This window comes from Rattus norvegicus, chromosome 7 (genome assembly GCF_021556685.1).
Source record: "Rattus norvegicus strain SHRSP/BbbUtx chromosome 7, alternate assembly SHRSP_T2T, whole genome shotgun sequence".
Taxonomy (NCBI): domain Eukaryota; kingdom Metazoa; phylum Chordata; class Mammalia; order Rodentia; family Muridae; genus Rattus; species Rattus norvegicus.
In genome coordinates, this window is record NC_141540.1 from 9,633,588 (window position 1) to 9,638,615 (window position 5,028).

At 39.7% G+C, this 5,028-nt stretch overlaps 1 non-coding gene across 1 annotated transcript; it reads right to left on the minus strand.

Annotated features, from left to right (window-relative positions):
- Positions 1-378: 378 nt before the first annotated feature.
- LOC148004428 (U6 spliceosomal RNA) lies at positions 379-485 on the minus strand. Its single transcript, XR_015626190.1, has one exon. It is a non-coding gene; the product is annotated as a U6 spliceosomal RNA (small nuclear RNA).
- Positions 486-5,028: the final 4,543 nt, after the last annotated feature.

Genomic DNA, 5,028 nt, shown 5'->3' on the forward strand with positions numbered 1-5,028 from the left:
AGGGTCCTCATTGCGTATCCAGTTTGTTAATCTATGTCTTTTTATTGGGGAGTTGAGGCCATTGATATTGAGAGATATTAAGGAATAGTGATTATTGCTTCCCTTTATATTCATATTTGGATGGGAGGTTATGTTTGTGTGCTTTCATTCTCTTTGTTTTGTTGCCAAGACGATTAGTTTCTTGCTTCTTCTAGGGTATAGCTTGCCTCCTTATGTTGGGCTTTACCATTTATTATCCTTTGTAGTGCTGGATTTGTAGAAAGATATTGTGTAAATTTGGTTTTGTCATGGAATATCTTGGTTTCTCCATCAATGCTAATTGAGAGTTTTGCTGGATACAGTAACCTGGGCTGGCATTTGTGTTCTCTTAGGGTCTGTAAAAATATGGAACGCTTCACGAATTTGCGTGTCATCCTTGCGCAGGGGCCATGCTAATCTTCTCTGTATCGTTCCAATTTTAGTATATGTGCTGCCGAAGCGAGCACCAGTAAAGTATTCTTAGTGCTGGTCATTTCACTTTAAGAAAACAATTTTAATTTTCATCTGGAGATAGCATAATTACTAAGATGAGGGCGAATTCTGAACTCATTTTTGAATGATGTCACTGAACCATACATTTTTGTTCCATTTTCAGTCTGTTGACCCTCAATGATTATTGAGCCTTGTCAGCAATTTGCTCTTGACTCCAAACCCTGATCTCTCTTCTAGAGTAATGGTCCCTTATTATATCTAGTTGATCGTGTACTTTGTCTTCCTACAGGATGTTAAATAACTACTTAAGTAGCTTCAGGACCACTAATCTTAGAGCATTTATATCAGATTGCGTGGGATTATCATTTCAAAGTCTGCAGATGATCTCCGGAAAACACAATACAGGGTTCAATTTGAGAATCCTGAAATAAAGTAACATGGGAAAAAAAAACAGTGGATGAATCCTTTGCATGTTTCTTTGACAACAAAAGAGTGGGGAAATCACTAGGAATTGGAGCGTGAAGTGAGACTTAGTATAAAGTCTATGCTAACAGAAGTCAAACATTGAAAGCTTAGGAGACGAATCAGGAGGAACTATATTAAGTGCAGCCTAATGCTGGGGAGTCAATAAACATTCTAAAGACAATTGAATCAGTAGGAAAGGAGAAGGGAAAAGAGATACTTGGACAGATCTTGAAGTTAGCCTTTATTAACCATGAGTAAAGAATGAATTTTTCAGAGTCAGAGCAATCATAGCGGGAAGGAGGAGATGGCTCAGTCACTAAAGTTCCTGAGAGGACACACTTTGTTGTCATTCTTAAACTCTCCATTATTTTGTAGGGATGACTGCACTTGATTGAGTTGCTTACATGTCTTTTCCACCTAGCACTTCTCACTCTGCTACTATGTGTGATGGTGGAGGATTTTCTCAGGATGTCTGCTTCTGGGTTGTCAAGAGAATGTCATGCTTTTCCTCTCACCTGTTATGGTCTCAACAAAATCTCCCCTCACCTCTCACAAAATCTCTTGTTGAAATTTAAGCCTCATTGTAAAGCAGGAAGAGGGTGGAAACAATCTATGATTTTACAGATGAGGCTTTTGGAAGGTAATGTGGGTTAGATGATGTCATTAGAGTAAATTCTTGCCTTTTGCACAAGTCTGTGTAGTTTTCCCTGGAGTTATCTGTATTTTGATGCTAATTCTACTGCTCCAAGGATGGCAGCCTAGTCATTGACTGAGGATTCAGGTGACCTTATCAGAACCTTCTCTCATTTAGTTTGTAAAAAAAAGGTGAGAACCCAAGATTTGGATTTGGGCAGGTGAAGAGAAGTTGGAGGGGAGGAGGAGAGAGAAGGGGTCCAGAGTAGTAGGAGGAAGAGGGGGCTGAAGGCATGGCATGGAAAAACCACAAGTTATGAGGGATTTCAGAGCTGGGGAATAATATAGTATATTAGTATATCTGCCCAATCTAGGCACGAGCTTGTACTCATATTAATCAAGCATTAATCTTTGCATGGGTATATTCTGGTTGGAGAAGTTAATGCACCACAAGTCTTTTCCACAAACAAATGGTTCCACAGGATTGGTTCCCAGCTAGAGATTAGGATAGCATATTGCTTATTTATTTGTAATAATTGTGAGTGGGTACCTGGGCTGTTCATCATATATAGTCTTAATTAGACATCACTGGCTTTGTACACACCCTACCCATTGTGGTCAAGGATGATTTGGATCCTAATAGCCACCCTAACTATTTTAGTATCATTAATCCAGATCCACTCTTTCATTTATAAAATTGGTAAGCATTTCAAATCTCAAATAGTTTATCTGTATATTCTCTTAAGTTAGCCCGCAAATCATTGTGTACTGATGATTTCAATTCTTCCCACCACTGCATGTTGCTTTCTTTTTCTTTTTTTTTTAAGGTTTATTCATTTATTATATATAAGTACACTGTAGCTGTCTTCAGATACACCAGAAGAGGGCATCAGATTCCTTTACAGATGGTTGTGAGCCACCATGTGGTTGCTGGGAATTGAACTCAGGACCTCTGGAAGAGCAGTCAGAGCTCCAAACTGCTGAGCCATCTCTCCAGCCCCGCTTTCTTTTTCTTGAACCTAAATTCCTAAATGGAAACAAAGATGGCTGTCTTCTGCCTAACTTCCCTCCCTAAAGAAAATGCTTCTGATTCCTGACTAAGGAACAATGTGGTATATGTCTCTGGTGAGGTCTGCTTATCAAGTTAAGGAATGAATCTAGATTATTTTTCAGAAACCCATAAATGTTTGTAATCTTTTATCTAATGATTCTTCTAAATATGCTGAGATCACCATATTTTTCAAACAGATATTGTCAATACTGAAGAGTCTGTCTGCATGTCAAAGTTGTGCTTCATCTTTCCCTACTGTGTTAATGACTCAGTTGATTTACCTTTTTTAAATGTTTTTTTTATCTTTATTAACTTGAGTATTTCTTATTTACATTTCGATTGTTATTCTCCTTCCCGGTTTCTGGGCCAACTTCCCCCAACCTATCACCATCCCCTTCTATATGGTTGTTCCCCTCCTCATCTTCCCCTCTTTACCGCCCTCTCCCGAACAATCATGTTCACTGGGGGTTCAGTGTTGGCAGGACCAAGGGCTTCCTATTGCTACCCATGAGTTTGGAGCACAGGGTCAGCCCATGTATAGCCTTTGGGTAGTGGCTTAGTCCCTGGAAGCTCTGGTTGGTTGGCATTGTTATTCATATGGGGTCTCAAGCCCTTTGAGCTCTTTAAGTCCTTTCTCTGATTCCTTCAACTGGGGTCCCATTCTCAGTTCACTGGTTTGCTGCTGGCGTTTGCCTATGTATTTGCTGTATTCTGGCTGTGTCTCTCAGGAGAGATTTACATCTGGTTCCTGTCAGCCTGCACTTCTTTGCTTCATCCATCTTATCTAATTGGGTTGCTGTGTATGTATGGGCCACATGTGGGGCAGGCTCTGAATGGGTGTTCCTTCTGCCTCTGTTTTAAATTTTGCCTCCATATTCCCTGCCAAGGGTATTCTTGTACCCCTTTTAAAGAAGGAGTGAAGCATTCACATTTTGGTCATCCTTCTTGAGTTTCATGTGTTCTGTGCATCTAGGGTAATCCAAGCATTTGGGCTAATAGCCACTTATCAATGAGTGCATACCATGTGTGTTTTTCTGTGATTGGGTTACCTCACTCAGGATGATATATTCCAGTTCCATCCATTTGCCTATGAATTTCATAAAGTCATTGTTTTTGATAGCTGAGTAATATTCCATTGTGTAGATGTACCACATTTTCTGTGTCCATTCCTCTGTTGAAGGGCATATGGGTTCTTTCTAGCTTCTGGCTATTGTAAATAAGGCTGCTATGAACATAGTGGAGCATGTCTTTGTTATATGTTGGGGCATCTTTTGGGTATATGCCAAAGAGAGGTATAGCTGGGTCCTCAGGTAGTTCGATGTCCAATTTTCTGAGGAAACTCCAGACTGATTTCCAGAATGGTTGCACCAGTCTGCAATCCCACCAACAGTGGAGCAGTGTTCCTCTTTCTCCACATCCTCACCAGCATTTGCTGTCACCTGACTTTTTGATCTTAGCAATTCTCACACACTGTGTGATGTGAAATCTCAGGGTTGTTTTGATTTGCATTTCCCTTATGACAAAAGATGTTGAACATTTCTTTAGGTGTTTCTCAGCCATTCGGCATTTCTCAGCTCTTAATTCTTTGTTTAGCTCTGAACCCCATTTTTAATAGGATTATTTGTCTCCCTGTGGTCTAACTTCTTGAGTTCTTTATATATTTTGGATATAAGCCCTCTATCAGTTGTAGGATTGGTAAACATCTCTTCCCAATCTGTTGGTCACCGTTTTATCCTAACAACAGTGTCCTTTGCCTTACAGAAGCTTTGCAGTTTGTTGAGATCCCTTTTGTCGATTCTTGATCTTAGAGCATAAGCAATTGGTGTTTTGTTCAGGAATTTTTCTCCAGTGCCCATGTGTTTGAGATGCTTCCCCACTTTTTGTTCTATTAGTTTGAGTGTATCTGGTTTGATGTGGAGGTCCTTGATCCACTTGGACTTATGAATTGTACAGGGTGATAAGCGTGGATCGATCTGCATTCTTCTACATGTTGACCTCTAGTTGAATCAGCACCATTTGCTGAAAATGCTATCTTTTTTACATTGGATTGTTTTGGCTCCTTTGTCAAAAATCAAGTGACCATAGGTGTGTGGGTTCATTTCTGGGTCTTCAATTCTATTCCACTGTTCTATCTGTCTGTCTTTGTACCAATACCATGCAGTTTTTATCACTATTGCTCTGTAATACTGCTTGAGTTCCGGGATAGTGATTTCCCCCAGAAGTCCTTTTATTGTTGAGGATAGTTTTAACTATCCTGGGTTTTTTGTTATTCCAGATGAATTTGCAAATTGTTCTGTCTAACTCTCTGAAGAATTGGATTGGTGTTGACTAATATAAATAAGGCTGCTATGAACATAGGGGAACATGTATCCATGTTATATGTTGGAGCATCTTTTGGGTATATGACC